The 24,948-nt window shown below is 39.1% G+C and overlaps 1 long non-coding RNA gene across 1 annotated transcript; it reads right to left on the bottom strand.

The window, feature by feature from the left end:
* Positions 1 to 76: 76 nt before the first annotated feature.
* On the bottom strand, positions 77 to 23,198 carry LOC308185566. Its single transcript, XR_013943469.1, has 3 exons — positions 14,615 to 23,198; positions 10,451 to 11,094; positions 77 to 3,907 (listed from the first exon to the last, which is right to left on the bottom strand). It is a non-coding gene; the product is annotated as an uncharacterized lncRNA (long non-coding RNA).
* Between the last annotated feature and the right edge of the window lie 1,750 nt (positions 23,199 to 24,948).

Genomic DNA, 24,948 nt, shown 5'->3' with positions numbered 1-24,948 from the left:
TTCTTTGTTCTCAAGTATTTGCTACTTTCTGAATAAGTACATGAGGAACTAAAAATATATGTTTGTATAATTCGTAAAGCTAAAAAAAAAAAAAACAAAAAAAAAACATTTATATGACACACTCAGATACATTCACATTTTGTTTAATATTGTATTAGCAGTTGTTTTGGTTTTTTTCAGCAGAAAAAGTAAATAAGTTCATCTTAAAACTATGGTTAAACAGCTTCCTGCTTCCACAAAAATTAAGCCTGTGCTTCCTGTAGCTAAAAGCTGGGAGACTGCTTTTTCAGATCTCTCAGGTAACTGGGAGTTGTTTCAATGTAGTGATATTTTGTTTCATGATAGAGGTTTATTTTCAGATAGCCTAAAGAAACTGTTCAGTCAGCCTTGCAAGGGACAGTATTACAAACTAGGAGGATAGGTACTTAATGTTTTAAATTTTTGTATTATAAACTGAAGTAAAATATGTAAATATTTACCCATTGTGTTCATTTCTTGTTACGTATTCCTATCTTAACCAAATAAATTAGTCTCTATTTATTCAAGGTATAATTCTGTTGCTTTAAACTGCTTTGGACCTGTAATACTAAACATGCAAGCCTCTGGAAGTTTGTTGGGCTCCCTGCAGTGTCAAAAAGATTGCTGTTCCAGCCGCAGACACAACACTTAAGAGTCACAAAATCATGCTTTTAACTTGAGACATTTTAAGGATGGAAGAAATCATAACCAGTATTGACGCGTAAGTATATATATGTCTGTGTGTGTATACATATATACACATGTATATATACATATGTGTATATATATATACACATGTATATATATATACACATGTATATGTATATATATATATATACACACACACAGACATATGTATACTACAAGGGATGTCTGTATTTTCCTCAGTGCCATAATATATTTGTTCAATAGATACATAACATGCAGTGAAACCCACAGAATTACTCAGTCACTTGTGACTCTGGGAAGTCAAATTGTTTGTACTAAGCCCCCTGAATGCTTCTGTTCCAGTCTGAATCTGGGTCTTGTATTTCTGTGAAAACTGACACAGCACTAGCCTGATGTTACAGAAAACCAGTGTCCATGTTTTTATATAAAATTTTCACAGCAAGAACAAGACAAAAATGAATAAGTACAAGTCAGCGGGTGAAACATTTACCCAAAACAAATAATTTAAAAGTCTTTGACTGAATTTTTTAAGGATAATATTTTGCAGCATTACACAGCTTCAATTGCTTGCATGCAAATATCAAAAAAAAGAAAACCAAACACATAAATGGCTGTTAATACGAAACCCTTAAATGAAAACACTTTACAAATCAAATAGATCTCTTAAATTCTTGGTAACGAGATAAAGTGGTGATAGTTGCCTTTGAAAAGTATTTTTATGTTGTCTAAGCATGTCTGAAAACACTACCATTCCACGTGCATATGTATTCCACAAATATTGATCTGCTGCAAGTGCTTCAGCAAGCCTACAAATGCATACCTCTGCTACGTATTTAGACATGATTAATAAGTCAATTCCTGCACTGCATAATACTTGCTACAACATAAAGTAAATACCATCTTTTCACAGCAAATGAAGCATTCACAATTTTTCTTTCTTTTAAGTTCACAGAGCTAGTGTCACAGCTCTTCTGGCTAAAGCCTCCATCAGCCTGATATGACTGCAAAAATGGTAAACTGCTGCTTCAGAGCCCACCCACCCCCCAAAAAATCAGAAAAATACTACATAACTGCAAGAGTCTTATACCAATACATTGACAGCTGAAATCTTACTGAATGTGCCATTTCTGTGCAACCAACTGTGTAGTTAGGATGTGCTGCACTTCTCAGTGTCTGCTTTTGCTGCTGCATTTTACAGCAAGAGAGAAAAGACCTGCTCTTGCAGCAGTGGTTTATTGAACCAATATCAGGCACAAACAACATTTAAAATGAGGTTACAACTACTGAGGGTAGCACGAAGCAATGTGGTAGCTATTCAAGGAAAGCATGATCAAGCTAACAGGAAAAGCTAACCACCTCTTCATGCTTAATGCACCCTCGCAGTACCCGCTGGGAAAGGAAACAAAAACTTTTCAGAGGGAAGGAGTAAAAACTTGACTATAATGAAAATAAATAAAATCTATCAGTGTTTCCACGCTGTTTTGCTCATGTCCTCTCCTCTTTATTTTTTTTTTTTTCCATTAGGTGGGGATTAAGCATTTTCCGTATGCAGGAAGCAAACAAACTTGTCCCAGGTGATATTTGGAGGTGAGGAGGTGTGACACATTAAAAATGCAAAATGAAAAAAAAAAAAAAAAAAAAAACTTGCTAATGTTGCCACTATGGCAGATCCATGTTTTAGCAATATTGGCTGGAAGCGTGGGGAGTGAGATTTGTAATTGGCAAGTCTTCTGTTGGCAAAACATCTCACATAGCTTCTGTCACTGGAGTAACTACATTCACAGGGAGAAGGCCTGCTTGATTTAGCAAGGCAACAATTTTATAGGGATTGATGAATTCACACATTACCTTTATCTGTTAATCCCAAGCATGCGCCTGCCATTACAACCTGCTCCTTGCAGCTAGAGTGCAGACAAATATGGACTGCTGTTTGCTAGCTCTGTTCCCCACATAATTATTTTAATCCAGGCCAGAAACATGAGCGTGACTGTAAAACATACGTGACATTTTGATACAGGCTGTTGTCACTGGATCTCTCTTGTCTTGTGATGGGATCCTGAGACAGAAACAGAAAGATTCAGAGGCAGCGTATCACCAACTACAGCTCTGCCATAGAGATCTCTGACAGCTGGAGGAGGAGAGAGATGATCCAGGTGTGATATTTAAATAAATTGTTTGCTAATGTTTTTTCTTAAATCATTTCATCTTTTTTGATTTGATTGCAGTTTGATCCTGCAAAATGTTGAGTAAATAAAAAAATGAATGGGACCTATCATGCAGTTAAAACTCATGACCCATATAAATGTCTTTGCATAATGTTTTGCATTTTGCAAGTGCTAGAAGTTGTTTAGTAATAGCTAGTAGAGCTGGAGAAGTGAACAGAAATAACATGCTATAATCCAAGTCAACACTAGAGAGCATTAAAATGATTAGGCACAGCTGTTGCAATTTGGCTTGCTGAGGTGGAGATCATTAGTAACTGGATCTGAACATGCTGAGCTGTGAAAAACTGAACAGCTCTCTGTAGATAATTATGTGGATTTGGACACATGAAAAAGTATTGGAAATATCTTGGAAAAGTGGGTAATTTTTTTAAAAACAGATTTTGTATAAAGGTTCAGGAAAATTCTGAGGAATCATTTTCCTTACCTTTGTGCTTCTAATAGCAGTCCCTGTCACACTGAAGCACCACAATCAAGCCTCTCTCCTCAAAAGCAAAGCCTGCAATTTCAGCTGTGAGGCTACTGTCCAACACACTGCACACAGCAGTGTACTACTATCCAGGTCAGAGAAGACAAAGTCAACACACAAACATAATGCCAACAATGAAGACCTGGCTTGGTGTTTAATCACCAAAATGAAGCACTTTACATTGAAACAAATTCATGTCTATCCCATTGTAAGTCTAGAGAATTCACCATCATTGTCATTCTTTGATCATTCTGGGGTTTTGAATTGGGAATTTGGTGTCTGATTTTTGTTTTTTGTTTGTTTTGTTTTGTGCTGTACCATTATGTACTGGAGGCAGAAATTCTTGGGAACTTTTTTTATATTTTTTCACCCTCCTGAATGGGTCAGCATGTGCCCACAGAGACTGGGCACAGAGCACTCCCCTGTCATTGTCCTGCATGGCTTGCAGCCTGCTTATGGTGGCTTGCCATATTTCTCCCTTTGATTCAGCTGGTGAAGGCAGTCAGTCACTGCTTCTTCCCTCAAGAGCCTGAAAATGGAAAAGGGAAATAACTGAATAGACTATCAGAAACAGACTTTCTATAATTATTAGCTCTATTATCTCCTTATAGTGTTCTAGAGCAACTCATCATCAGCAATACGAGAAGCAGATTGGGATCCTAAGACCAAACCTTTCAAAACTCTGTTTCAGAAGAAAATTAAGTCCATTCATTCAGTTTATACTTCAGCAGGTGTGGAGCCTCCCTTTGGTGCTGCACACCTGCATGGGGACATGTTGGTGTATCAACCAGTGAGCTGATGCAGCTGAGCACATGCCACGGGAGTCTTGCTTCCTTTCAGACAGCACAACACTTATTCGGAAACAAGAATCCAGATCTGGAGGATGTGTTTTGTCATGACCGCTTCCTGCTGTAATGTCCTGTTTACTGATATTTCCCTAAGAACTGATCATTTCTCATCCAAGACAGACACCACACAGTCCTTCTCATCATTTGCAAGCAAGGTGCCCTGGGGATTTGCTCTATCATATGGGTTTTACTATCAGCCAGAGTTAGTCTTTACTTAGTACAGCTTATCTCACTGATTTAAATTTCTTTCCTCCAATATTCCTCTTCTATTTTCTCTTTTGCAGCTGTCAATTTTTACTGCTTGTTCCAACCTTTCATCTTTATTGTTGCAAATTTGAATAAAAAATTATGTTTTCTTTATTTTGTTCCAGCAATCTTGTGGGTTTGCAAAGTGATACAACTCATATCTGACAAGTTTTTCCAGAAACCATAAAATGCAAGAAATTTGTTAAGTTAAATATCCTGCCAGCTAGCTTGAATGGAGTAATTACACATCATGTATGTGGATAAAAGCTTACAGCTGCATAAACCACATTGTACTACAAACCCAGTTCTGGAGAGAGAATAACAAAGAGGGGGAGAAAGAAAATGCAATTACTCAGGCTTTTATACTGTTTTATCAGTGGGTAATAAATCTCACTCCTTCAGAATAGTATTTTAACTGTATTTCTAAATACTTTATTGTGTGATTTTGTTATAGGCCACATCAGGAAACAACTATGATATCTCTGCAAATTGTGTAATTTCTTTTTTTTTTTCTTAAAAAACAACAACAACAAAGTTTTCCTTTTTTTGTCTCCACCTTTGCTGACTTTAAGAGGTACATGCAATTCTACATAGAAAGAATATAATAAATCCAGTTAGCTGATGCTACTTTTTCTATAGAACTAAATACCTGTGGAAATGCAAATTATGCCAAAGATTTTTGCTTTCTGTCATTCAAACACAGGCTAGGGGTGACCAAGAAAACAGTACCCCTTCCAGTAAAAATGCTTATTTATATTTACAGAAGCTCTGAAATTCATCTTAGGTCTCCTACTTTCCTTTATCATTTTTTTTCTTTTTTCTCTTTGCATATTATCTTTAGAAAACTCTTTTGAAAGGAGGGACTTAGTATGTTTTACTTACAACATGTATTTGTAATTTTGCCATGAATTATACAGACATTTCTCTTTAAATGGTTAAATTCAAATATATCTAGATATTTTATATCTCTGTACCAGAGATAAAGAGTTTTGTTGTGGAAAATTAATTCAAATTTAAGAGACAGGCTTGCCTGAAGATATATCTTTCCTTAGCCCAACTGATACATATTGGTGGAAAACAAACAAACAAAAACAATATTTAGGGTATTTTAAGCCCTTCTGTGTAGTCTTACAGATTTGCGTTTTCTAAAATACTATCAGTAGTAAAGCTTGATCTGTTCATCTACTCGCATGTTTTGTTAACACAGAGCAAATATTTTAAAACTTCAAATCAGCCAAGAGCTCTTGCTATTTTTACCCAAATATTTTACCTTTACTTGGTCACAGGACTTACTATTTGTCTCTTGATGAAACAAGTTTTTTTTGTTTTTTGGTTTGTTTGTTTTTCTTTTTTCACCTTCACCTTCTGGACTAGCATCCAGCATTGATTACATTCAGCCTGAGGAACAAGCAACATCAAAGAGAGGTACTGCCTCCAGATTTACTTCAGCATTTCACCTTCCATGTTAAGCAATGTATAAATGGCCCACATTTACAACTCTCGTAACAGGAAAAACCTGCACCAGGCCTTCTGATGGAGGAGGAGGAGGAAGGAAAGGAAGGAAATAGGTGAGAAATGTAGGACCATGGCACTAGAGGAGGCATTACCCTTGGATGATGAACAAGCACAGCTCCTCTGCTGGCCTTAAATTCATTGCTGTAACCATGGCAGCAGCATGGTCAGGCAGGCATTTCCTAGGTTTCTTTCTTGAATACAAAACCCACATGTTTCATAAGTCATAACCAGAACTGATTACTTTTTACAACACTAATAAAGATATCCAAGCCCACAGACTAAACCCAGGGCTTCTTCAGCAAACCACAAGTTACATTCTGCAGCAATGAGACTGCATGCAACAAAAGGAAGAAGTTTTTAAGGGTGATCTACTATAGATCATCGGAAACAGACATCACATGGGGAAACATCTTGAGCTAACCTTAATAATCAAGTAACAATATTGTGCATGAGGGGCCTGTTAGCTGCTTAAACTCATCAAGCAAACGTTTTGTGACAAAAATGAGTTTGCATAGAATTTTTTTTACATTTACTTGTTGTACTAGACAAGAACCTACTTTAATGCTGACATGTTTTGGCTGGAACACAGCAAGGATAGCATGATTTGCACTATGACCAATATATGTTGTTGTTGCCATCTTACCACCAACTCTTTCAGCGTGTTGTACATTTGCTGCTTATTCTAAGACTCTACTGAGTGTTGTGAGTGGTTCATCTGGAAAGGTATAAATGACAGTTGTCATTTGTTTACTGTAGCAATTCTTGTTGTTGCAATAAAAATGCTAGTTACACAATAGGTTGAAGGTGTTAGCCAGAGAACAGCAGGTCTATGTTTCTCTTCTCATAGCCCCTGTCACTGCCTAGTCAGTGCTCAGTCCAAAGAAAATTTCTGGTCTTTGTTGCAGAGGCTTCTGTTAGATTCAGCACCTACAAATTTTGCGCTTATCTTGGTTTTAGTTTCACGGGCATGTGTGTAGGGTGTAGCAGCCAATTCTCTAAAGAATTGTAACTGTTTTTTAATTGAAGGAAAGTTGTCACACCCTGCAGTTTCAGTGAAGCTTGGCACATCCCAGACCAGCTTTGCCAAGTGTGTCAGAAATACTCACTCTGCAACAGTAATTTTGTAAAATTCACTGCCTGGTAGAAAGCATGACTACATAACCCTCAAAACATTGTTTTGCAGATGCCTTTCTTTCACATTATTCTTACTGTATTTCTCATCAAGTACTATGACTCCACAAATGAGCAGGCGTGTAAAAAGGTAGTAGTAGAGAAAATTTCTCAACCATTTAATGAAATAAATTTATCTTCCAATCTAGCTAGAGGATATGGCAATTTTTAATAGCCATGAGACTCGCACTGTAATAGCTTTCACTGTTGTATTCAAATGATTTTCCCTTCTTTTCATTGAATCTTGTACTGGATTGCAGAGCATTTTATCCTCTGAAGTTCTACTGTGCTTTTAACTATGTGCAGCTCTTGTAATTTCTCAGTCAGTACCAGAAACAGGCTGTCCTCCTACTTGAATGGACATGACCCAATGGACAATCCTAGGAGGCCTCTCCCTCTGTATACACCTTGAAGTCCCCTCACTGAATGGGGAGCTGAATGGAAGAAAAGCATGCATGCCTCCGCACATGGGAGAGGTTTTGTTATTTAGCCCATTCCCACTGAGGAAAGAACTGAGATGCCTAAACTGAGGAGTACAGCCTTTAGTGCTCCTGCCCAGAAAAGGAGCCCCTCTCAGCCTTGTCACTCTGCTTTGTGGTTATGGTGACTCCTGTCCCCTCTCTTCCCTTTCACCAGGCACTCAGGAGGCACACAGCAATGCTATTCCCTAGGAAGTTCTCCTGTCTCCCAATGCAGTAGGAACAAGTCCTCTTCGCAATTCTGTCTTTATTTTATCATCTAGCCAAATATCCATAAGCACAAGAGTTCTAACAGTGCTGTTACCCATAACACCCACAACATAAGTGGCTTAGTCAGATGATTGTGTAACGGCAGCTGTCATAATGAGTCAGAAATGCCATCATTCGCAAATATATTAACAAAACAAAGTTATTGGCCATGAAAACCTTTGTATCTAATAAACGGTTAGTCATTCCAGCTCTATCTACATTGATCCCTGGTTCTGAAGCCCAGATGGTTTGGAAATGTCAAGATGATAAATAGATCCACAGCTAGCATATATGCTTTGAGCAGGGTCAGGGGTTACCCTCTCCTGCTCTAGCCAAGGAATAGGTTCAGCTATCCCATTTCTGTGGTCTGTGTAGCAACAAGTATAGAAAAGCCTAATAGAGGTCACAAAGAGTATCCAGGCATCTCACAGCAATATGCTCCTACTAGTAACTATAGGAGGAGTGGCAATGATCAAGTGGTAGTCACTAAAAATCAGATAGAAAGAAAGCTCTTCAGGAAAGCATTTGTATATCAGCTTCCCCCAAGATAGAATCAGCCGTCTCTGTGTCACTCTTCACTGATGCCTGTCTAACCTGTTTCCAGAAACCTTCAGTGATGGAGACTTCATAGCCTGCCTCAACATCTGTTGCCAGCCTCTATATTTCTCCTCTCCTCTCCCTTCTTCTTCAATCAGATTTTATATATTTATTGGTTTCTACCAGTCTTCTAATTTCCAGGTTAAACAATTATAAACCTTTCAAATTCTCCTTAACAGATTGTTTCCTAGACTTCTTGTCCTCCTTCCCTAGCCTTGCTGTTTTGTTCTGTATCTTTCCTGAAATACAGTGCCCACAATGTACTCCAGATGATGCTTTGCAGATGTTGAATACATTAACTTGGCTCACTATCCAGCCTGTACTCTTCCTGCTACATCTAGTACGATGTTTGTCTTTTTTTATTTTTTTATTTTTTTTCCCCAACTGCATGACATAGCTGACTGATAATCTGCTTTTTTTCCCCTGCATTCCACTCTGGAAATGAAGCCAACTGTGACTTTGAAGCTCAGTGGGGGAGGATCTGGTTCAGTATAGACAGACCTTTTGATAAGCAGCCCTGTAGACTAATGAAGTTTCTCAAGTACAAGCACAAGTGTGAGAAATCTGGCTGTAGAGGAATCCAATCCCAAACTAATGGTCAGCTCCACAGACTCTCTGAATTCATCTGCCTTAGAAGAAGGCTCATGCACACTGCTTTGTAATGACCTCTTCATGTGTCATCACTGATCAAACAGAGGAATTATTTATGCTCATCTCTTGAGAACTGTCTACCAGTAAAAACTAGTTATTTAAGTTCTCTGTCTTGCCATTCTGCTTGTTGTAGCAACAGTGAATAGAACTATTGGGAGTAAGAAGTTTTTCCCCTTTAATTGTACTGGAGCTTCTTTAACACTCCAACCACTGCCAGTGGCCTCTACACTACCCAACTGAACACACCACAGGCTCAGAAAACACTGCTGGGAAAACTTATCCTGCATCTGAACAGAAAAACTAAAATATTGCTATCTCTAGGTCTGAATTTAATATGTCACAAGCATTAAGGCAATTGCATTAAAATAGATACACTAGAAGACAGATACCTGTCCTTTTGTTCGAACTGTGAGGGCAACAGACTGTTCAGGGGGCTGGGTGCATAAATTGAAGTCACTGTTCATACTTTTCCTTTTTTGGTCCTTTCAGTGAAATAAGTACTATTTACAGGATTATGGTCCCCAGCCAAATTCAGAAGACTGTCCTTTTTTTTTTTTTTTTTTTTTAATTCCAGTCATAACTGGTCACTAGTAAAGCACATGACGAAATGAGAGTTCCCCACACTAATTCATCACAGTTTTGTTTATGTCACATATCAGGATTTAGTAATGTGCATTTTTCCTGGATGATCTGAAAGTTAGTATTTTTATTTTGTAAAGCACTTTGAGATAATTGTCTTCCAATTTAAGCACAAAAATATGGATTTTTCAAGCCTTTTGAAACCAATTAATAGCTACAATATGTGTCACCTAATCCATATGGCTCAATTCTATTGAAGTCCAACCCCAAGAAAAGATCAGATGTGATATTTTCATCCCTTGGAAGTTAATGGCTAAACTCCCATTAGCCAGGTCCTCAATACCTATTTCTAACATGGTTATGATTAATTGAGAGCTTCAGACTAATGAGCTGCAGATGATGGCAACTATCCGCTATCATCAACTGGAACCTTACTTCCATTATGACAGAAATATTGAGATAAGAAATCATTCTGAGGAATAACATTAGCTGAGTTAAAACTGAGAATGTACAAATATGAATAAGAGAACATCCTATCTTTGATAGTTTAGATGTATTTGACTGCTGAAAATCAACAGAAGACACTGATGGTGTATTTGGGTACAGGTTTACTACACCCAAACTAAGAGACCCCAAGGCCTTTAGTACTGTCAAGTGGGGAAGGAATCCTGCATCCTGCAGCAGGGAAGATACTTCACAGTATCACCCGACCCATTTTACCGTCACAGGAATACTTACAGGCGGGTGGGGAACAGAACAGAAAGGTGTACCCAGCAGCACATTTCCTGGTTGCCTTCTGTGTACTGTGAGCTCTGTGTCAACAACTCAGGGTTGGCACTGGCACAGTGCTGGAATTGCTCCAGGCTACCTCCTCATTTCTTCACTTCAGACTGTTTTCTTTTCTTCCTTATGGTGAGCTGAATGTGTGTTTTGATAGCACCCAGAAAAGTCAAGCAAAAACAGTGCACCTACTGAGTAAGCCACAAGGCAATCCTTGCCCTGAAGAGCTGATAATTGCCATCCAAGAGGATTTATTATGAGGATTATAATAATTACAGCTTTTTTACTTTTTAATGCTGGACTTAGTTACATGAAAAATCCAGTTTTTGTTTTAAAATTGTAAAAGTCCTTATTTTCCCAGAGGAAATGAAAATACTTTAAAAATGCATCTGTGTCTATTCTAGTGACTCCAGCTACAAACAATAAATGAAAAGGTGACGCTTACTACTTGTAAAGCAGTATGAGACTGGGCAGGGACACTCAGCACATTCCTTTAACTCTTGAATACAGGCACACTGTTACCACTGTTTAGTTTTCAGCAGATGTGGTTTTGTTTTGTTTTGTTTTTTCCAGTTGCCTGGTATGTGGTAGTATGTTGGGACCTAAAGGGAGAGATTAAAAAATAAACAAATTAAAAAAAAAAAAAAGAGAATACATACTCATTAAAAAGCCATAAACTATCAAGCACAAATGAAGGAAAAAAAAAAGTGCATTATTTTACAGCTCCATAATCAAGTAATCTAAGACAGGTTGCTCCTGCTGGGGGGTTGTGGTAAGAGCCATTCTGTTACAAAGTTAGTGACAGAATAGGGGCACACGTTGCTCCTGAGTACCTCTTGAGCATGAACCCAGAAATCTTGCAGAGTTTTAATATGTGATAATTGTTCACTTCAGTGTTGAAGGCACTCAGGAGGTTAAAAGCGATGCACAGATCTTCCCTCAGCATTTTTATTTCACATTTTTTAAGATCGTGTAGTGTTCAGTCATATCCTGCCTTGTCACTGTTAATAAGTAGGATGAGGGATGCCAGTGTGCTAATGAACACTTAAGTATATTAAGTAAAGAGGAACAGTTTCCCCAGGAGAAAATGAAAATGTCCAGGGGTTTCAGTATCTCTTACCTTGGAAATAGGAGCACTGTGTTAGGATAAGGAGGTATAAGGCCTGAAAACCCTTTACACATTGATCCCAGGTCTTTACAATTCTTAAAGTCCTGTGTAAAAGAGAAAAAAAAAAATGCTCCTCTTCCTACTCTTTCTGCATGTTTTCTTTTTGGAAGTAGACTGAGAGTGATGAAGAGCTTAGTTTTGCCACAGCCAGTAATGCAAAGCTGAACCAGGGTTTTCTGTGTTAGATATCTGGCATCTCTCACGCGGGGCAGGCTGTATCCTTGCCCTGACCAGAGCTCCTTGGCATTGCTGGCACCAGCCAGGTACCTGCACGAATCCCACCCCAAAGCAGAGATGTTTTTTTCCCATTTTGCTGTTTTTGTGTTCACTCTGGAGCTGGGATGTCAGAGCAGAGACAGAGGGACACATTGTCCCCAGGCTCCACTTGTACAGATCACCTCGACCTCTCCTATTCCACAAGAGGATACAAACAACTCCCAGTAAGGCCAAAAGGAAACTGTTTTTGGAGAGACCGCTCCAGGGGTTCACTCAGAGGTTACAAGTATTCATGTCTGAGCCGGCTGGGGCTGCCTCCTGCCTGCTCCACTCCATGTAAGAGGTCTGAAGCCAGATATCATGATTTTTAGCTCTTTAGTAGAGGTCTTCATCATGAACCGCCACCTAATTACCTTCCATAAATCCTTCAAAACTTCATACAATACTTCATTGTAGACTCCTACGACCTGTACCAAGTATTTAATTAAATACTTTAAATGTAATTTATCTCTTTAAGTAGAGGTAAATTAATCCTATTTCAATTATTTTTGTGGGTAGGCTATGATATGCATGTTATAAAAAAGGAAATCTTTCACCAACTCAGGAAACATAATACAGGAATGACTCTATCCTAGAAAAACCAGCTCAACCAGCTTTTCTGCCAAACTATTAACAAACCTAAACACAGTGGGAGAATAAACTCCAAAATTTTCCTTGGTTTGAATCCCTGGTATTGCAGTAGACAAAAATTAGGTAGAAAAGCCTTGTGGTTCATTTTGCAGAAAATGAACCAATTCACAGCAAGAAGGATAGTATTGAAGCTGTCATCACCAACTGATATGTTGAATCGGATATGGGAAATTAACCTTTGAAATTCTATGAATATAGCTTTCACCAACCAAATATTTGTGAAACATTTAGACTTTCTTAATTCTTACCCCTGAGCTCCTAATTAATTTTCCATCAAACCTATCGATGATAGTTAATACACTGAGTACTTTCAACAGCCATGCAGAATTTCCATGCAATTAAAATAAAAGCACTCCTGCACTTCAGCATTTTATACCATTTTGAAAAACAAACAAACAAAACCAAAAACAAATAAACAAACAAACATTCATCAACTGCCAGAGGACTATATTAATGTAAGATCACATTCTTTACGGGTAAAACTATTAACCGTATTGTAAAATGTGGAAGGGATGAGGGATTGACAAATTCACATTCTGCACGTCAGGCAGGGTATTACATGTCACTTCTGCATATTAAAGTTTTTGCTCACATAGTTTGGGGTTGTGCGGTGATTTCATGGATCAGGGGCAACAGGGTGACCCAGGCTGAAACACACCTCTGAACCTGGGTCACGTAGTGAGTGACCACCCTGATATTTCCCTAGCTGAGTAATGCACAGGCAGTTACTACATAGGACATGTTTTAACACAAGGTGAGTGAAGGCATCTGACTGAAACCCCTTAGCCAAAGAACAGCCAGAGGGGCAGGTGGCTCACAGTCCCACAGCAGCCACACAGTGCAAAGTGGGACAACATCCTCTGAGGCAGGGAGCTCAGGCTCCTCTGACATTACTGCAGATAGACACAGCAGAATGGGAGAAGCTGGCATCCAACCCCTACACCCAGAGAAGTATTTACTGCATCCAGGTCCAGTGGGCTGGAGACTGGATTTAGCCAAGGAAGCTGGTGGGTGTGAGTTCATTGCAGAGCCTGAGGGAACTTCCCCTAAGGGAGGAAGGGGTGACATTTTCACTAAGGGTGAAAATGGTCGCTGTGCACGTGCAGCTAATCACTTGCAAACCCTAGCCACTCTGTTCCCCACATTTCTAAGCACACGTTGACTAAGGTTGTAGATGCTATGAGAATGTTTGCATGAGACTATTACATAGCTGTAGGTTAGATGTTTGACAAGTTTCAGCTAAATAGAATAACAAATATCACTAAACCTGCATAATAATGATAGCTGTGTTTTAAATGCTAGCTTTTTCTGGGGGGTGGGTAGCATGGTGGTCCTAAAGTTCAGGCCAAATGACTGCATTGGATCTGATAAGGAGTTTGTGGCTTTCACCAAGTTGTGCAGACAGTGGAAGGTGGGCTGAAAAGCTGGAGGAGATGAGGCAGGTTCCTGCTCTGCTGAACAAACAATGTGAGAACAGCTGGATGGCTGTGTGGGCAGCATGTGACTCAGCATCGCTCTGTAGATCTCCTCTTCATGTCCTTTCTTAGCAAGGGCAGTTTGCAAAAAGTTTTCTGGAGTCCTGGCCAAACAGCATACTTTTTCCATTAAACTCACTTCATTTTAGATGCTGCTCTTTGCTTCTAAACAGACCACAACCATGCTGATAAAATAGTTACAAAAATGTTCCCTATCTCTGTGTTTTTTTAACAAATATCCTAAGCAGTACAAAAGCAGTCCCCTTTCACCTCAATGACAATGATCACAGGAATTCACAAAAAGCAATTTGCAAACCACTTGAACTATGGTGGAACAGCATATGTTGAAGCTAGAGGGATGGGTCACTGAAACTATGAAAAGACCAAATATGCTCAAAACCAGACAGACAGACACATCCCTTTCATATCAGAGTGCCTCAGAACTAAGGCAAATGACCACACTATTCAAAGGAAGGCCCACTGGCCTGGATGCCATCCACATCTTCCAAGGAACTTATGGAATTTTCTTGTATCCCCAGCATCCTTTGGCAAAGAGCTCCACAGATTTCTTACCTGCTGGTTGTCCTCTGCACAACAGGTTTGAAGCTGGCTCTCAGTATTTGAGTAGATGGCCCCAGCCCCTAGTTCTGCACTGACAGAGGTTGCAAACGGCAACTGACTGCCCACAGTGTTGTCTTTATTTCAGATTCAAGAGTTAATGTCTGCTCTGTCAGCTTTTATTGAGTAACTTCATCCTGAAGTTACTCAACATTTTCAAAGATGTACCATAAATATTGCTGGAATTTGTCAGAGCCTAAACTATAAATGTGACTGTACACATTGTCTATTATTCCCAGATGTAGAAGTTAAAAACTAGATTGAACAGGATTTAAGTTAAGAGGCACGTATGTCTATTGCTTAACTTCCTTCTATTTAATTTATCAGCATAAAACTGCAATAGAAAAAATACTAGTCTCTGCCAAACAAGGCAATCCCAAAACAGTAATTATTTCTTTTTACTTGCAATGTGGTCTCTTGAATGCTAATTTCACATACTGCTTAAATTGTTGTAAGCCAGGACTGCAGCCACATGAACTGCCTGACCTCTCAGTGCCCTTGGACATTTGTGCATGTCTCTGAAACACTCCCTCTTTTATGCCAACACAGGCACGCAAAAAACAGACTGGAGGACTGATCTTGGTGAAGTTCTGCCTCTGACTGGATTCATTTCCCAGGGCCCCTGTGAGGCTGTAGGGACATATGGGCCAGCAGAACTGGGGAAGAGTGGGACAGTGCAAGTCCACGCACATGCTGAGAAAAGAGAAAGCTATGACCTTAAAAGTATTTATACTTTTCACCCTTAATCCTACCAGATGGCTATTGTAATATCTCACTGTCATAACTACTATAAAAGTTTTAATTTCCAGGTCATTCTTTTTGATTTCTAATTTAGATCACTCGTAAATTAAGAACATATTAGTAAAACATGATGAGACACCAGAAAATGTCACAGATACTGACAGATCAGCTAAATGGCCAAGTCAAATGCTCTAAGTGGAATTCATAGTCAGAGGTTAATAAATGTGTTATTTTTTTTTTTTACAAGGAAGGCACCTACAATTAGTCAGGAAATGTGGTTAATATACTATATTTCACACATGCAAGTTTCAGTGCAATTCAGACTAGCAGCATAACAAACTTCAGAAAATACAGAATAAAAAATGATAGATGCTACGCAAATGTTAGATTCAGTTCCCTTTCCCATTTAGGAAAATAATATTATGATTCAACAAATCATTTATTCATCTCAAAGCATTTACTACTTTTATTGGTCATTATAAATACTGATTTTCAAGGAAGACTCAGACAGGTCCTAAAAATAGAGACTTGATTAGGCAATCATAAATTTACAGACATTTAGTATTAGAGGGTTTTCAGATCTGGAAGTTTTGTTTTTAAGTCTGGAAAACAGTTCCAATGCTGGAAAAAAATCATATAATTTTGACATCAGTCAGCACTGTTCTGAGTGAATGTCAAATGTCCATCTGTTCTGAACTAAAAACATGCCAATGAAACTTCCTGTGAAGCTCTCAGAATTCATTTCCACTTTGTTTTTTGTAAACATTAATTGGAATCTAAAAAGACACTCTGACTAGACAGTATTAGCAAACATTTAATGGCACAGGCAATATCATAGAATCATAGAATCATAGAATATCCTGAGTTGGAAGGGACCCTTAAGGATCATCAAGTCATATCTGACAGTTGCCGATAATTTCTTGGATATTGAATCCTGGCATCCTCTCACAACTGAGAATGGCATTATTGCTTGGGGAAGTCCCAAGTTCCTAGGGAGCCATTAACAATTTTCAGCCAGAGTCCATCCCTCCAAACGCTGTCCCAGGCGTTATCTACACTAAAGTGTTTACATAATATCCATAAAGCTGACGTAATTGAAACCAACACCTGAAACTGAAGCAGGCAAGATACACGGGCCAAATCACAGCTCAGATTCTGACGCCATTTCACTTCTGCAGTTCAGCGTGCGTGAAAGCACAACCTGCCTTTTACTGACAATGACTTTGCTGGAGTATACCTACAGCTTTAACTTGTTGTGCATGTCATGACACTTTATTTCAAGGACCTGCAGGAATGGTTGCATAGACAATTTGGAGACCCCCTCACCTGCTGTCAGAATCTTTTTATCTCCTCCGTTTTCTGTAGAATATTGCTACCTTCTTTCACAAAGAGCAGTTGGCATTTTGACCATGGAGTCTCACTGTCCCTTACTGGTGCTGTTCTGCCTCCTTCGTACCAGTTCTGATCCCATGGGAAGCAGGACTGCTATTCATTACCACTACACCTCTTCTGGATTAGTTAGCATTTTCCTAGCTCTTGGATTAGAGTGTTTTCCTATCTATCTCTTGATTCAAAAAAATGCCATCTTTGGCACAGGGGACATGGTGGGACTATGAAGCTGGAAGTGCCACTCCTTCTTTTGATGGCTGATTTACCTTTAGACAAATAAAGGTAGCCAGCTTCTGAAGTCCCAGTCATTGTATTCTTCTCTTTCTCTGTCTGAGTGTTCTTCCTGATATGACTCTTCCTCCACACATCCGTGTGTGTCCACTTCTACTTTCCTCCTCTGTAAGTTTGTCATGGATCTACTTAAGCATTGAACAGTACAGTGGAACGCTGGAAAGCTCTCAATAGATGAAGGGATCTTGAGGGGAAAAAAAATAATGCATTTCCAGGTCACCACTCACAAGACATTGTTTTTTACCTTGACTTGTGAATTCTCTTTCTATTGGCTTGCCTTTGCTAAAAGTGAGCTAGAAAAAAAAAATCCTCTTCTGATAGTGTTCTGGGGATTGTAGCATGAGGAGTAGTAACTGTGTGCTAGCAGAAGGAAAACACTAGAAAAACATGCATGTTTCTACTGAACTGTGAAACTTTAAGGGCCAGTGAATGCAGATGCATCAGGCAGGCAATGTCATTCTGCTGGCTGGCAGCACAAGGAGAGAGAATGCAAACAACCAAAGGCAGGAGTGAAGGTAATGGTCAGGCTAGTAACTACATTAGCATATCCGTAGGTTATTTCTCCCGTGGGTTATACTTGCTACAGATTACTAATTCTGAGATATATGCCCACAAGGCAGAAAAGGAATCAGTTCAAAAAGTCACAATAAAACCAGAAGAGCATCTCGTATTCCAGTTTGCTTGTACGGCATTCTCCCAACCTGGATTAGGTCAACACAGGCAGAAGGATCAACCCTTAGAGATTGTTTTTAATCACATCACTTAAATGAAGAATTATTTATTTAAACTTTTAACCTGACTGCCCAGGAAGTGAGGGGAGAACACAATGTATGCCTTTAGCACCCTAATAAGCACTTGGTTTTTCAGACATCTATGTTCTACATGTAAAATAAGCAAAAGCACCAACAATAAATCAAACAATTTCCTGCTTATCCCTCGAGGGATAAGTCACACACAACTATGATGGCATCTGTTTCATACATAGGATTAGTTTCTTTTAAAGCTTTCTTGCCAGAGAAAGACTGAAATTTCTGGCAGCACTGATTTCCTGCAAATCCCCTCCCACATTTTGGGCTGTCTCCTCACTTTCCAATGTCTGTCTGTGATTCAGTCAGCTGCCAAATCTCTGAGATCTTAATGCTGTTTTTTAAGGTGAACAGGTCTGTGGATCAATGTCACCCTCTTCTTGTGTTTTATCTCAGACTCATAAAGCACAGCTCTACCCACTGTCCACCAAACTTTATGGGTTTAGTCCTCAGTGCCATAAGAAGATGCTTTACGATTTTCCCTCTGGGCTGACGGGTCAGTTGGTTGCAACACTGCTGTCATCTCTGTGTGGTTAGGAAAGAAAAATGCAGAAAGGCTTGTACAAGCTTGTCTCTCCAGTGTGAAAAATAAAAAATAAAAATAAATAAATAAATAAATAAATAAAACAATAAAAAAATACCAAAGAACTCAGACACCTTGCTATTGTCTGAGTCATGATTGCTCAGAAATGATGAATGTGACCTGAGAATCTGAACTCTTCCCAAGCTAGAATCAGATAAGAGAGGGCCTGGATAGTATTTGAATAGCATCTGCTTTTGAACAGAGCCACATGAGTGCAAGACCACAACTTGACTCACAACGTAGAATATCATGTGAAATCTTACTGCATTCAGAGGCCCAACAAGAGTAAGATGACTGAGGTCAGTGTAATAGAGGACTGGGTTTTATTCTGCTAGGGACATTGCTGCAGAGTCACCAACAGCTGGACTGGAAGAGTTACTCAAGGTAGGTGAAGAGTAACTGGAAGAGTTACTCAAGAAGTAGGTGAAGCTTCACCTGCTTCTCCTGCCAAGATGAACTATACATACCTACATCATTTCTGTTTGTGTAAAACAAACTTAAAATTGCCAGTGATTAGGGCCACACTGGCTCCCTAGGAAGTAAGAGCTCAATACAACTAGTGGCAATTGTTAGAAACTTTTTCATAACGTATAACCCTGCTACCTTTTCAGTCAACCCAGTGAGCACTGAAAACATGTACCAGCTTTGGACATACTTGAATATGTCATCATGTCTGTCCGTAACCTCGTTTAGGATAAAAAAAAGCTCCAAATATTTTTCAAATACTTCTAATTGTTCACATATTCTCTGGACTTCATTCAGTTTTCTTTACAGAAGACGTGGACTAAGCTGAAAATATCCTTCAACAAATAACCTACTAGTGCTGAACATAGGAGGTATTTCTTCATATATATTAGACAAAAACACAACTTGCTGCACAACAACACTGTTGACTCATTGAGTTTGTGACTCATTGCAATAATTCAGATCATTTTAGGAGGAATTGTTATTTTATACACTCTACCCTATATTGTTTCCAGTGCAGATGTAGGTGGATTAGACAACAATTGTAATAGACCCATACTGAAGTTATGTGTCAATGCCCTTCAAAACAGTTTTACAAACTAGTATGTACAAACAGCAGCTCAACTGAAACAAAAGTGCATGCAAAAGAAAGGAAGCATGTATGCGAAAGAAAGTGTGCATGCAAAACTCCTCAGTTTGGATTATATACCCCCATAATCATTTAAAATTAATCTCCAGAAGGAAAACCTGAAGATTAGCTGAGGAACCTTTACCTCTTCCTACTGCATAGGGTTAACACTTCATTATACTCATCATTTTGCAATCTTTTGCTGTCACCAGAAAGATTTAGCTTAAAGTTTATGACAAAAACTGTCCCTTGGAACTGGCATGGTTTCACTACATTGCTAAAAAGGAATACAGTGGGTAGAAATGGGCTTTTAAGATTTTTCATAATGCTTGCAACATTTTCAGTTATATAATTAATCATTAAAGTGATACGTTAAAACTGTAATGGTTAATGATCTTAAAAAAGATCCTTTCTTAAAAGTAATTTGGTGTTTGGATAGACCTATAGTATCAATAAAAACTAAGCTACATTTCTGATAAACCATCAATAAACCTCTTATGCAAGATGGACCAATGGGGTTCTGAAAGAGAAAGACATGGAAAATCCCTATCTAGTTCAGCATGATTAATATTGTGATTAATTTTCTGCCACATCCTTCCCCATTATATTTCTGCTGCAAATAGGTTGCCTCTCTAAGCATGTAGCTCTTTAATAATCTTGTTTCCATTGTCATAAGGCTGACCTTATTTTTAATCCCAAGTGTTGGTGCAAATTCATTTATCAGTGTCTGCTTGCAGGTGGCATTCTCTGGAGAATGGCTGGCTATTACAAAGGGCACATTAGCACCCATTCCAACAAACATGCCAACACAATTAACAATGTTGCTTTATGTTGAGCTGTTACTTTTTTTTTCCACCCTAAACTGAATAATAAACCCTTGTTTCACTTACTGCAGGTAACAGAAAGGCAGTAGACACGCCAGAGGAGAGAACTAGTGGCTGCACTGATGAGTTGCAGGCAGTCTGCACACACCTTCCTCTGAATTGCTATCTATGCAGGGAGAATAATTCCCCAGTTTACAACAGTAGTAGCATAACAGGTCAGTATCAGCTAAATGCTGGAACCTTGAGAATACCTATACTTGTGAACAGAGGTATAACGACTTGAGATTACCTGCTTATTCATGAGCACACACTCCATGCAATGCACCACAGAAGAGATTAGATGTAATGTCACTAAACAATGAGACCATAATGCCATAAATTAATATGCTAACCATACTGTCATACCCAGGACTAACACCACCGTAGCAAGCTCATCAAACACACATTTACCATGGATAGAATTTCTAAAAATTGCAAGGATCTTGGGGTAGATAAGGTACGAAAGGCAGTGCAAGTGAATTCCTACAGAGTTAAATTAAATGGACCTTTGCTACCAGAGAAATAAAAACAATGTACAGCTGTTGCCTATTACCCCTCATTTCCTAGGATCCTGGCTGGACACATAGTGTCAAGGACATATGTGACAACTACTATGCAGAACCTTATAAGTCTGCCAGTAAGCCTGACAAGAACTGAGCAGGAAATACTCCAAGACCTATTAAAAAGCTCTGCCAAAAAAAAAAAAAAAAGCGGGGGGGGGGGGGGGGAAGGGGGGGTGACAGACTGTTTAAGATGACAGTTTCTGACATTTTAGGACTAAGAAACAAGGACGAAGGATAGAGAACTTCATTGTACTGAAGTTTTAAAAGTGAAATTATTCTCATTCTTTTATTCAAATCAAACTTCAACCTCTCTCCTTGAACCCTAGCACACTGCACACTTTGAAGCATATTTTAAGTGCTTGTGCCATCACTGCAAGACATACTGATTTTTAAAGTTAGGAGATTTTTATTTCCTCTCCCTTCAAAAAAAAAAAAGTTCTTTTGCACTTGAATAATTAAATAAAACAATCCATATGTTTGTGTAAGGTATATGACATGAATAGTCATCCCTTACCTTTTTCCCCAACAGACACGTGATTAGATTACAGTAAACCACTTGCTAAAAAACACACTGGCTGACCAAACTCAGAAGTTCACAGGGTGACCCAAGCACAGAAACCAAGCTCTGTATATTGAAAGTGTTCCCATCCCCTTATCCTAGCACAAGCAACTGTACTAGCACTGACAATTACCTTGCAATGAAGACACATCCACTTCTCAGTTAATAAAGGGGTACAAAGTATGTTTGAGAAAGTAATATATCTTCGGGATTAAGTCACACCTTTATGACATTAAAAATGAATTACAGATGTAAAATGAATTACAGATGTAAGATGTAAGACTCACAAGCCCTGCAAAACAATAAGTCCCCTCCAGAGCCCCCATGCTGAACTGTGTTATTACCACCACACGCAGCAGATACTCAAAAAGAGAGGGAGAGTACGTTGTAAGTTACGCCCTTTGCCCAAAGACGCACAAAACTTTCCTGATAACATGCCCCAGCCAACCATTGGTAGAGCAGGGAGTTACAAGCTGCTGGTAACTTTTGTTGTTGTCATTTTGAACATGCTTTAAGAACAAACACTGCCATGGCACAAGTGATGCATGTGTTCAAAGATCCCTTCATCCACTGTATAAAGTGGCAAGTTGATTCGTCCTAACTCATTATATTTCTAGCAGAAAATAGGTAGACATAACACACATATATATATAATGCTATGTATATAGGTGTATATAACTATATGTATCTCTATATGTAGCAGAAAAATTGCATAGCAGTAAAAAAAAAAAAAGTACCAATTTGTAATAGAGGACTGAGGTTTAATTGTAGAATATCTGGGTTGGAAGGGACTCACATGGACCATCGAGTCCAACTCCTGGGTCCCCAATAGACCAACAAAAATAACCCACAAAACACCAGATCATGTGTCTCAGAGCATTGTCCATGTCTTGAACTCCAGCAGCTCACTGTCACGACCGCTTCCCTCGGGAGCCTCTTCCAGTGCCTGACCACCCTCTTGGTGATGAGCCTTTTCCTGATATCCAGTCTGAACCTCCCCTGTCACAGCTTCAAGCCATTGTCTTGGGTCCTATTAAGCACCTAAAGTTGCATACTTTCCTTCTTTTGATGGTTTGAATAGGTGAAGAGGTGGTTTGAAGAGGTGATTTGAATAAGGGCAAAAATATGTCTATCTTCTACTATACACTTTCCACGTCATGAGTGAGAACTAAATTGTAGACTACAAATTGGTAATCTTCCTAGAATTTTTTATGCCTGCTGAAGATGTTAACTAGGAACACTGACTTGATAAATGTAAATAAGTAGAACGAAACCAGTGCAAATGCCTTGCTAGCCACACATAGATCAAGCACTAGAAACTGCTGCTTAAACTGCTCATGACCACTAGTTTGTTGAAAAGTAGGTTGAGAGTTCTCCAACACTAAAGCTACCTGACACTCTTCTTTAACTTCTATTTTTAATTACTTGTGAATCTCATGAGATTTTGAAAGATGATCTTTATGTCAATTACATGTTTCTGAAACTCCTGTGAACACCTAGCCAAGCTATAAACTTCTGTTAGCTTGTTTACCTTCCATACAGAGGCTAAGTTCAGAGTTGTATTTCCAGAAGATGCACAGGCAATAATGCTTGCTTCTACACAGAGCCATGGAACTTCTCCAGCTGCAGCTCTGACCCATCATGGGAGAGTCTATAACAGATTTTGTTTAGTGACAGAAATGTATTCTTTTCTCTTTTGTTCTCAGTCCCTTTTCTTGTTGCTAGATCCAGGCTCTCTGCTTGAATGTAAAGGGGACAAAGAAACAGACTGGACAGAGTAAACCAAGAGAAGATGGACAGTGAAAACTGGAACTGAGTGATGGCAGACAGCAGGAGAGCACTGGCTAGAGCAGACACTAATGAGAGAAGGACTGAATACTTCAGGTCTGAGAGGGAAAACATTAGAAAATCGAAACCAGCGCATATGTACATGCCTGTTTGAAAGGGAGATTAGATAAAAAAAACAGTTGATAAGACTACAGCTCATCTGACAAGGTGATTAGGAGCAGGATACTAAGTACCCATGAAGCAGTCTGTAATGGCAAAGTAAACAAAAAAAGCACTGCAAGTGAGAAAGGAGACAGGGAGGAAGTCTGGAGGGATGGGCTATGACTTTCCTGGTGCTCAGCAGGGGGGCTGAAACTAAGATGAGAAGTCTGTAAGCAGACTTAGCTGGGTGGATGACACATAGGAACCAACAGGTGCTGTGAGTGATGACAAATAAGTAAAAAATCATGCTTTGAGTAAGGAGTGACTTATAACAAAGAACCCAAAAAAGAGAAGGCCTGGAGCTCAACTCAGACACCCAAAACTTCCAAGCACATTTATCTTTCTTTATACTCCATTATCTGTCTGTGAAATGAGAATAATGCAGACTTCCTACACTCGTAGTCAGACTTCATGAGCATCACAGTACGCAAAAAGAACAATTCTGTCTTCAGAGCAGCATAGAACAGAGTACATTCATAATATACTCATTAAAAAGAAAAAAAAAGGGAAAAAAGCAACAAGTTTATTACCAACTGAACACTGAGCATTCTGCAGACTAACCAAGAGAGGTGGGAAACTACTGCTGTAACTCAAAAGCCACTTACTTGTCTAGAGGTGTGAATTAGAGCTGAACATGTTTTAATTTTGGAATTTGGCAACTTGCATGCCTGATTTTTACAAACCCCAAAACACTCTTAAAATTCATATTTATGTATATAAATTGAAAACAATTCTGGCATTGCACTACATTCAGTTGTATTACTCTTGAAATAAGTATTTGCAAAAATAAAGTTGGTGCTCCCTGAGCCTAAGAGAGGCTGATAATGAAAGCATCCCTTTCTTGTGCTGGGTTACCCATACAGTACCACAAATGTAATAGGTTAAGCAAACATTACACATTTTCCTACCTGTTTTTCATTTGACAACACAAAGAAAAATGGTTTGAAACTTGGCAAACACAAAGGAATACTTTGAGTCAGCAGGAGTTACACTGTCCCAAAGAAACACCCCTTTGGCCCCAGTCCTCACTAGCACATCTCTATTCCCAAACGGCTCCCTCCAAGGCACAGTTCAGCGAAAATCATGGCAGTCTGTAGTGGGTTTATGTGGCAAGCTTTTGGTAGCAGAAGGCTGCAGAGGTGGCTTCTGTGAGAAGAATCCAGAAGCTGCCCCATGTTAGAAAAGGGCCTGTTTCAGCTGGCTCCAAAGGGACCCGCCGCTGCCTAGAGCTGAGCCAATAAGTGATGTTGTTTGTGCCTCTGTGAAAGCAGATTTAAGAAAGAAGGAAAAAAGAAAATTGCTGCACAACAGCCGCTGGCAGAGTGAGAACCAGCCCCGCAGACCCCAAGGTCAGTGAAGGAGGGAGAGGAGGTACTCCAGGTGCTGGAGCTGAAGTTCCCTTTGCAGTCCCT

The sequence above is a fragment of the Anser brachyrhynchus genome (genome assembly GCF_964034855.1).
Source record: "Anser brachyrhynchus genome assembly, chromosome: Z".
Taxonomy (NCBI): Eukaryota; Metazoa; Chordata; class Aves; order Anseriformes; family Anatidae; genus Anser; species Anser brachyrhynchus.
This window is presented reverse-complemented; position numbering and strand designations above follow the sequence as displayed.